Raw genomic sequence first — 11,546 nt, 5'->3', positions numbered from 1 at the left:
TATGTAATCAATTTATTTTTTTAAAAAAAAAATATCTGTACACTTAAGAGCTGAAAGACAACTTGTATTGCATATTTGTATCATTAGGTTGATTGATTTGGTTTATTTTACTTCGCTTTTCTTCTACTTTTGGTTAATCGCAAAGAAATGTATCTTTAGGTTAACGATACTTTTACGTCTTTGGCCAAGGACTCGTTTACAACTACTGCGTTTAGCAACCCGACGTATGAAACAAGTAGTCCATGCGCATCGGAGAGGATGCCAGTATGAAAAATACTCATCTCTGCCGCTGTAGAAGTGTCGACCATTCGGAACGTCGTTTATGTTATATGTTCTCAAGATTAGTTTCAGTTCAGAATAACACTTCTTATTTGCTGCTGCGCTCTTTGCAAGCTAAGAAAATAAAATTGCGGAAGATAGATTTCAACCCATTAAATGAAGAAAAGTGGACATTTTGGAGAAGCTTCGTAATTTGTTTCCTGACAAGATTGTTGTAGTTTATTTTCAATTCCGAAGATACGAGCTATGCTACGAACGTACACAACATCTACAATGCAAGTGAACACATGCTACACACTACTATGATAACTTTTGGCATCACAAGACCACATTCATAATCCTAGCCATCTTGGATTTGACAAATAATGAAAACGTTGCATAAACTATATAGGAAAATTATTAGCCTATAAAATCTGAATTAATGTTGGAAAAATACGCTAATAATATAATAACATAAGATAAAACATAAATATATACATGAATTATGAAAACAATTAAGTATAAATAATTTAATTCAAGTTATTAACTTGAAGGTATGCGAATAATATATATTCCAATATACGAGTGCAATTTGCCTAACATGGCTATGGTTACACTTTTCTCCAGAGTAACAATTATTGAACATATAGTACGTACATAAAACTTTTGTTAATCAGAGAGATTGCATATGTAATTGAACAAAGCAGTATAAGTTTCCGCCAATTCGGATTTGTCATAATCATAAAATAAAGTAAATTATAGAATAGAAACATCTCACCTTGTAATCAAGTGTTCCCAGGTTTGACATCCGATTGAGGCACATTGCACAGTAGTTCAGATTCCACTTTAAACTGTAGGTCCAGTCTCTGTTAGCCTATCTGTGCAAAACGTAGACTTAAATCAACAATTCAATAGATAAAACAGCGTTTATTCTCTGTATCATATACAAATTACGTGCATATGAAAGGCTGTCTTGACACAGTAACCCAGATCTTTAAAAACAATCTTTGCGAATATGTAATATGTATTTACATTTGTGTTATTTTACGCCACTTTCCTGCCTATTTGGTCTAATCACCAGAATAAGGTTGAATGATGATTAGATTTGATGAGAGGATGCTCACAAAAGGAACCAACATCCATACCAGGACTGCGACTGAAACCTGGAACTTTCGATGGTGAGATCATGAGTCGACAACTCTGCTTTCTGCCACCATGCCTTATAATCTTTACAAAGTATGTAATGATCAAATGACTCCGAAAATTGCGGAGAACAGAATTATATTTCTTTTCTTATCTTGTTCTACGTCGTTTTCTATATTTTCAATCATCCTTAATCTCGCTGATGGAACAATGATTATTATGTGAAATTTCCATCACGACGTCTATGTGCTACTATATTCAGCTTTCTAAGAAGCAACTCAGTCAGTAGGCGTTCGAGACTACATATAAAGTTGCCAATATCAATTATGCGAGACATTCGTGACTACTCTGCAGCAGTCTTGTTAATTTACCATCCACATTCCTACACGTAAAGAAAGAACATTCACCTCCACTCAGTTCTATTGTTCTGCAGGAGAATGTTGGGATTACTCCCTCTCCTTTATCTCTTCCATCCCATCACCGTCTCGCCTGAAAGTCGTGGTTAATTAATCGTTCAAACAATTAACGTTACTGAAATCAAGCTACTGGCTCTCCATTCGGTTCTCTGAGTCAGCCCCGTGCTGTCTGAAATTGGAACTTTCTGCGGTTGATAACATTCACCGCGATGCGACAAAGTATTCGACTGTTGCTTCCGTTAGCGGTCTGAAGCGCTACTTCTCAACTCTACATTTAAGATCAAACGAGACAGATACGCTATGAGAGTGAAGATGCCTTGGGTATAATCATTTTGATAAATAAAAGAAAGAAAGTAATGCTTTCATCCACAAGTCTATACCATCTAATTTGTCTCGGTAACTACTTGGAACCACGTTATTGATTTTGAAATTTTGCCCAGTTTCTGCCAATGGAGGATATGAATTTCGATATTGTGGTGAACATATCTGCCAGAAACACACAAAAGTTTCATGCTACTCTGTCTCGGGAATCTGTGGATCAAAGTCGCGCATAACGGTAGAGAAGCGGAGAAAGTGAGTGGGCGGAGGGAAGCTGTACGCGCTGCTACTAACAGCTAGTAGCTGCAGCAGCATTTTCCTCATCGTGCACTCACTTCCTCTCCCACACGTTCATTAGTCGAGTTCTCTCGAGTCTATACCTGCGCAGAGAAGTTGCTTTTGTTCACTTGCTCCGGAAATTCCAGAGTGTAGACTCGATGTTTTAACTCGTACTTGCTCTTGGTTATTTTCCTACGAATTCACACCAGAAATTTACAGTCTCTTGCAGAACGTTGACGTATGCCATATGTTAGCCACTACATGCCTCCAGCCTTCCATTTCTGCAGGATCTTTTCCTATCCTTCTCGCAAATTGACCCAACGCCTGTCTTCAGCTCGGAGACTCAATCATTAGTTTTCACACATCTCTTGCTTCAACTATGTAATACTCAGTATTAGGTTTTGAGCATACAAGTGCACATAAACCAGTTTTGATTATGTTAGGCTGCATTTTGTTGAAAAAAAATCTAATGATGAACTATTTTTATTGCTCTTACAGAAATCGATGATGTTGATAAAAAAATTAACTGTTTTTCCACACCATCTCGATTTTAACTAAAATGCAAATTACCAAGAAAAGATTATAGTAATACATATCCTAATTTAGAAATTTGATATAAGATAAACTTGTGTCATTCGAATAGAAGTTATTGCTACTGATTTTAAAAATACAATAAGATATTCTCTATCCCAAAACGTTTTCGAGAAAACGTTAAATGGAACAAACTCCTCTCTCCTCCATGGCGCAAGTGTTCTCTAAACGCCAGGGCCTGCCAAGTGACTTTTTTCAGTGAGTGACACGTGGTCGGCACTTAGAGTCACATCATCGCTGTTCTGGTTTTCGAGACCGGAGCCCACTACTACCAAAGGCGAGAGACCTAACCATATCACCACGCGGAAGCCCAAAATGAAACAAACCGTTTAAAAATCTAGTTTCCTAAACACAATATGAAAACATTTATACTATACGCAAGCAATGTTTTTGAAATGTAAATCACTCACAATATAGATAACATATACAGAGCATTCCCTGACATTCGCTACGAGACTCGGCGGCAAGCGGCCCGGCGCCAGCGCTTGTCTTTCCCGGTGAATGGGTCCGCGACAGTCGCACGCTACAGTCTGTTTTTCTCGCTCTCCCTGCCTTCGCTCTCCTTCCCTTTCTGTTGAAGTTGCAGACTGACGCCAGTAAAATCCTCCCTCGGAAGTTGTGTTGTGTCCTTGCCGTGTGTTGAAGATTGTGGCTTAATATGGCACCACAAAAGTTTACATTACAACAAAGCATTTATCTTGTCGAGTGTTACTTCGGAAAGAGGAATTGTGGAGAAGGGCGAAGTTGTTTTGCAACGAAATTTCCTAATGTTCCGTTCCACATAGGACAACTATATTAAACCTCGTAAAAAAGTTTAGAGTAACAGGGTCAGTTCTGAATAAAAGTGAAAAGAAAACCCCACGTGTACTTACGGAGGAAAAACTAGATGAGATAGGACAAAGGTTAGAACAGTCTCCTCGGAAATCTATCCGCCGCTTCTCACAAGAAACGGGTGTTTAAAAACCTACAGCATTTAGAGCCGCTAAAATTCTTAAATCTAAAAATGAAAAATAGAGAAAAAAATCTAAAAAATAAAATGAAAATACGAAGACAATCCGCACACCATCCGTGAGTTGTATTGTACGAGAAATCGGGAGAATTACAGTAGACGAACTTGCACGTATAAATGCCAATTACCTTCAAAGATGCCAGGAATGTTTTGCAGCAGAGGGACATCATTTTCAACACCTCATGTAGTCAAGGTTAGTACACAATATGAAAACTGTAATTTTAATAGCCGACTCTAGCGACTGTCGCGGACCCCGTTCACCGGGAAATACAAGCTCTGACGCCTGCCGCTTGCCGCCGAATTTCGTAGCGAATGTCAGGGAATGCTATGTAGTATATACCGGGAGGTTATTTCAGTCGTTTACCGCGAGCGTGTCGGCCGCTTAGCGGCGCCTTCATGCAACAAGTCCCGACAAATTGCGTTACAGGAAGTCCGTAACAGAAACAGCTTGTTTTGTAATGTTTGCACTTTTCACAATTACAGTTACAATTACAATTGAAATAAGCACGCACCTTGTCGCAAGGAGGCTGGAAAAGGTGGTCTCCCAAATATAAATATTTCTGGCACCTTATTTCTGACATCTAATCTTAGATTAGACATCGCTACTTTATCCTCAGTTGACAGAAAGGGAAGACAGCATCCCGGCGCATAAAGCAAATCGAGAGCGTAAAATGATATTTAAAAGTAATAATAATGATGATCACTAACCTCCTGTGTTATAAGAGATGTTGAAACTGACCTCCTTCAACAGCAATACAACACGTTTCTTAGGTTCAAGAGATCCTGTCTCTCGTAATTGCTGACCACTTTTCTGCAAGAGTTCGTTTTCACGTAATTATCGTACATAAAAACTGTTTGTTCAAGACTATAATTGTTTAGCGGAATAACTAATGAATGAATAACAATTAACACACAATAAAGCACTAGCACACCAACTCAATAACACAGTATAAACAACACGCGTACTGATAAACGCAAACAGAAGTGAACATGAGCTTAGACTCACTACGTCTGGTAGCCGACAGTGTTGATAACCATTTTCCGGCAATGTCCCTAAAGACGTAGTCAAAATCTCCCTACAACTGACAAAATGTCCATACGCCAAGTAAAGCGACTAAAAAAAACAACACCTCATGAGCGTGCAAAACAGAAGATAAAATATACACATTTACTTACCAAATCTTTCTGCTCGGTGCTTCCACAATTAATGAAGGAGCGAATTTACAATACAGGACCCCTCCCCGATTTTTGTAATATTTCGCATACTCACTAATTGAGGCCTCCTAATCACGAATTTGAAGTTAAAATTTGCGGGTCACGTATAGAAATTGCAAAATAAGTGAAGTTGAGAGGTCCGCGATCGGCACGATTGCTCATTATTTACTGAAAGATTTTGTATTTCCAATACTTAAGAAACGAAATATACATTCCTGATATTACTACCACCCCAAATTTTAACTATGTTTGCCTTGCCTAACCTAACTTAACCTAACCTTACCGAGAATGGTCAGTGGGGCTATCCGTGAATGGTTTTGCGCTAATTGTGATTACGAACCGATAAAAAGAAGGAAAAAAATCGTAGCACGTTAACGGCAAAGTTCATCATCGAAGACGCCATTTTCGTATCCTGCAATTTTACGATCGATGCGCTGTTGCCAAACTTACCTGTAATCAAATCAATCCATATTGCACATGTTCTTCTACATCGTGATTTTTACTGTCACTGTCGGGCAATGTACCGAAATCCATAAGTTTATTAATTATCCCACGGCCATCCTCCTGCACACTCCACCTAAAGATCTGTAAAACATTAACAACTTTTTTACTGTGCTGTTCCGCCATTCTTACACGATCCATGCTCTCCAAGTATGAAATCAACAGTGTGGCAACGCTGTAGACAGCGTAACTACTTGCGAACGTCAATTGTTCATATCAACAAATATGCCTACCATACTTGTATACGGAGAATCATTGCGAGAATTGAAAAGCTTATTTTACAACTTCTACACGTTAATGAACAATTTTTTAATAGGGGTGTGCGGGACGGAATTTTTTTGGTCGGGACGGGACGAAAAATTTGCAATTTCCGCACATTTTCGGGGCGGGAAATGATCGATATTTCCAGAAGCTCTGGAAATCTCGAATTCTACATGTCATTTTCACTTTAAGTGATTGTTTTTGCATTTCTAGAATAAAAACGTACAATTTCCGATAAGTTCCAGAAACTTACAATGCAGAAAACGTCGAGAATTTTAAAGTGACCATTCGGTATTTCCCGACTGCTCGGGATCCCGAAAAGTCGGGACGTCATTTCCCGAAGTCGGGATCGGGAAGGGAATTTTTTTCCCGTTCCCGGTCCTGACTTTTCGGGATCCCGCACATCCCTAATGAATAACGTTGAGTCGTTTACTGTTGATTATGTTATTTGAAGTCATACATGCTGCTGCTGTGAAGAGATAGATGTTGGTTGGTGATGCTGTATTTCCTGCAGTCTTGAACAATTCTGTTCCCATTTTATTTCTCTTTTTTGTTTTTGTATCACTTAACATTGAAAATATTCTTTCCGTTTCCGCGTTAGAATGTGGCAATGTTAGCACTATTTTCGCGAGAGTGGAAATGTTTTCAAAAAAGAACTTGCCTTGAAAGTTCTTGGTAACTGATAACATATTCCAAAATTCTGATGGAGATTTGTTAGTTAGTTCTTTTTTTGTCTCCTCCTTGCTAAAGTATCCAGATAAACTAATCCATTCATTCCAAACCGAGCACGAAGAAAGTGCAACTGACTGGCGATTAAGCTTTGCACCTTTGCACAATAAAGTGTTATTTTCCAAGATAAAAAGTTTTCCCTCGTCCTCTCGCGGCTGAGAACTCCCCCGATAAGCCGACGGAGCTCTCGCGACAACTGAGGATAAAGTAGCGACGTCTAATCTAAGATTAGATGTCAGATATAAGGTTCCAGAAATATTTGTATTTGAGAGACACCTTTTCCAGCATCCTTGCGACAAGGTACGTGCTTATTTTAATTGTAATTGTATCTGTAATTTTGAAAAGTGGAAAAATTACAAAACAAGCGGTTTCTGTTACGGACTTCCTGTAACGTAATTTGCCGGGACCTGTTTCATGAAGGCGCCGCTAATCGGCCGACACGCTCGCGGTAAACGACTGAAATAACCTCCCTGTAGTACGTATATACATATATACGTATATGTACAGGGTGTCCTAAAACATGTTTAACAATAGTTTGTTGCTGGTGGATACCATAAAAACAAGCAACTTTTTCTTATAAACATTATCTAGAAAGCGCTTAATTTCTGCGCTATAAGCGCTTAAACTCTAACCTGCATGCATGCAACCCAACACAGAAAACAATCACTCTGACGTAACTTCCAGGGACACGTTGCAGGGTTGACACTAGCGTCATTTCTTAAGAGACGACTTGCAAGCAACAACTTGGGAGTCTTACTTGAGCAAAATACAAAAGAATAATGATACTTGCGATGTTTTAAGAAGTATTTACAGTGCATACAAACTAACCAAGACAAAGATTTTCAATAAATGTGGAGAAGTTCAAGACTTTTCATTCAAAAATGTCTTCGTCGTGTTCCGAGTGTCATGCAACATCAAAAATCGCGAGGAATGCACACATGATACAGTGTTATCTTTGTCCAGGTCGTAACTCGTTTGAGAAACCTTCAGTAGCGAGATCGTGTACCGATCACAAAACGTACTCGGTCACCGAGGCGGTTCGAAGATATTCCTCTTCGGATTTTGTGTTGTCTTGTGTTTTGCCACTGTGTATTCTGAGCACCCTATACAGCTCAGCGCTTAAAATAGTATGGATTATTTGTTTCTAGTTCTTAATAAAGAGTTGATCCCTGTATTCGTTTTAATTTTCCAAACCACAAACCTGACTAGGGCGCCAACAGGTATTATTTTTTGACACTTACTAGTTCTGCTCTTCCTTGACAGTTCCCAGCACACACACTTACCTGGAAGTAAAGAAAGTAAATATTAGATCACAAGAACAACGAACACGAACGAATTACTCACAATAGCCCTTGACAGTAGTATACCCTCTGAAAGGAATATTATGGAACAGTTTGGGCATTATGCATCAGAGCCATAAATTTGAAATAGATTTGCGAATGACGTGCTTAGAAATTTTGATTTTCCATAATCTTTATTTGCTAACAGTTCGCTTTATGGTAAATGCAAAATGCAAGAAACAATTATCTGTTAGTTGGTTGTACTTACCACCATTTTTTAGATGGAGCTGTCGGCGCGTGCCCGTGACATGATTGGAGGTGTTGCTTGTTAGTAACTTGTTCTTTGGTCGACATAGTACTACTTGATTGTTTAGTCCAGTAAGTTTGGTGTCATTTGTTACCATGAATGTTAATTAATGTTTAATCGACATCTGTCGAACGTGTCTCTCGCCTGAATAAAACAATTGATGTGATGGTAGGAAACGGATTTCATTCTCGAATTTAGGAGGAAAGAAGAACATCTCATAAACAATAAATTATACTTGAGTTTACTCTAACATGGGAGCTTAGAGACAGTGGAACTAAGGATCAATACGAACTGTTAAAATTCATTGACAAGTTCACAAATACTTAGATTGTTTCATCTTTGTTTTTGTTTTACTTTAGTTATTTTATTTATCCTTTTTATCTGTATGTTAATTAATTGCAACGACGAGAAATGTTGATGAACAGATGAAAAAATACACAAAATTACGTATTGTTCATTCTCATTAAGGGGGTTCTAAAGCCATGTTAAAGCATAGGCCAAAATTTCAATGGATAAGCGTATATTTAATATAGATTCGGTAAGGAAGAAATTTTCCGATATAAAATATTGTTTTATTCACAAGAACTTGTGAGCCTTATAATTTTGTTACGATTAAAGATATTTAAGTAAATAATAGAAAATAAAAGGTTTCCGTCACGTTCAAACTTCTGCGTACAGATGGCGCTGATGTGGTAGTCTTGTCAAGACCGGTGCATTTTTTTTCTTTTATGACTAGTATGGAAGATTTCGTGGTGAAACAAAGATCGCATGCCGTTCCCACAAGCATCTGAAATACTATGTGAAAAATGAAAACAATTCGTACCTTCAGAGAGTAGTGCTTATCATTAAAATTTTTGAAGTGTCGTTTCATCGCAATATACTCCGTGGTGCAGATTTTAGCCAACACTGTTGCCGAGATTTCACTCCGTGTTTTCCAACGATATGATCAATGCGAGTGCGTCGAAATCGTGAAAGTTAAACCAAGTTACCAGAGAATAACGAATCCAGTACATGTTGGAAGAAGGAAACATCGGACAAGACTCAAAGATAAGTCTTATATTTAAATGCATTTTGCTTAATCCATCAAAAGCAAAACATTTGCAATATGCAACACTGATGCAGAATGTATGATTTATTTATATGTTGAGGAAATACCTTTCGATATAATTTCTGTGAGAATATCACTTCAACGTGTCTACCTTTTCAACGCAGCACGCATTTCTTTACAAACGAAGTCGATAATTCTTTGCAATTGTAAAATCAGATGATAATCTGATTTTAAATTAGGCATAATGCAGATATTACAGTTTTGTGATTATTACTAGACCATGAAATACCTTGATATAGATTGTATTCTGGCATTAAATCGATATTGCACAAAATGCTCTACTGTCGTTGCTGTGAGATTATTTTCGTATTTTTCACTGGTGCTATTCAAATGTACGTACATCGGAATTTGTATTACAAATCAGTCGTTCATTATAGTTTCACTTTGCCCTTGTACATGGTTGCAACGAGTCCTTTCTGACCTGTTTTGATCAAGATTTTTAGTCCTTTTTGTTTTTGAAACTTGAACACGGTTCATAAATCTCTCAAATGTAAAATGCATTAAGTAGGTTAAGCTAATTTAGGTTGGATTGGAATAGATTTAATGTGAGATCTTAATGTGAGATCCCCGAATTTTGTGCAAGTTGTAGACAACGTTCTGTTATCTTCTTTCACAGAATCAGGTCAGAAAACCGGTTTTGTAAGCTATATAAAACTCTTCGATTTTCTCGTTCTTTCATAATTTTGAACGCCTTGTAATGGTAGCGCAGCATTTCCAATAAGTTCATGTTTTATGCATTTAAAGTGTAAATGTACACCCTAACAGCTAAAAGGGTAAGGTCCTAACCGTCTACCAAACAATAGTTTGCGTGTTTACTGAGAATTTACAAATTAGTATAGATTAGAAAAGATTACTAGTTCACATATTTTACAAATGCAATGTCAATCATTTATTTCTGGGTAAGATTGATTGATTTTCAGAGAAATCATAATTTGTCCTGATTATGTTCCGAATATTTTATTCAATAACCTGCTGAAGTCCAAGTCATATTTCACATGCACTGTAAAGATAGATCTGAGTCACTGAAGTGAGCTGATACCGTGAATCAAACCTTTCAGAATTCTGTTATAACAGAACCACTTCGTTAACCATTATGGGCAGTTTAGATCAATTATATTCACATCCAATTACACAATATCTCTAAGTTGTTTTTATTTTATTATTAACTCAACTTGTCTGAGATTGTAAGAAAGTAATGTAAATGATTTTTTTTCATCTTTGTTCAGTTCATAGTCTCATACACCATATTAACAAAATTTTTATCTGTTCCTTTTGCAGACGAACATTTGAGAATCCATTTGACGTGTCTTCTGAGAATACCTTAAAATTTGTAAAAAGGACAACAGATTTGACTAACAATGGCAACCCAATAGCGTGGAAGTTTGTGGATATGCTTCTATGGAATCAAAATCGTGTGTGTGGATTCTTTGAACTTTACACAATTTGCAGGTACATGGTTGAATGGTGATGGTTTAAAATAAATCAAGAGTCCAAAATATACTCAAGAAATGATGTTGCAAGACTTCTTAATATCTGGTTGCAAGTAATCAGCAATTTTTTCCCAAAATCTTAGGATATTCATTGCCTTCTGAATGGGATGATGATTCCAAGACAGGAAGAAGCATACGTATCTATGAAAGAACGACATAATGTTTTGCAGGATGAGAAAGAAGGAGAATGAAGTTACATTGAAACAAAAATGTTAATGTGAATTTATACGTATATCCCGAATATATAGTTTTAGTAGTCCCTGCATGCAATGATTTTTGAATGATTAGAATTTTACTCTAATGGTAATTATTACCATATTTTATCTTATAAAACTTCTCTCACAATTCTTATCTGAGTAATGCTGAACTCCAAGATATCAACAGTATTTGGAAAGTTACTTTTCAAAAGTAATTCAAAGCTAATCACTAACTAACCAACTAACTCTCTAGCCTTCTTAAACCCGAAGGTTCATGGCTGCAGCAACACAGGCCTTACATCTGTCCCTGCCCTGAGCAAGATCTATATACTCTGTTCCATCCCTACCGATTTCCCATAGGTCCATCTCAACGTTGTCCCTCCATCTTCGCCTTGGCCTTCCTACAGGTCTCTTACCATCAGGTTTCCCAACAAGAATCCTGTA

The sequence above is a fragment of the Lepisma saccharinum genome, chromosome 2 (assembly GCF_977018435.1).
Source record: "Lepisma saccharinum chromosome 2, izLepSacc3.1, whole genome shotgun sequence".
NCBI lineage: Eukaryota > Metazoa > Arthropoda > Insecta > Zygentoma > Lepismatidae > Lepisma > Lepisma saccharinum.
The sequence above is the reverse complement of the archived record's forward strand: the minus strand, read 5'-3'. Positions refer to the sequence as shown.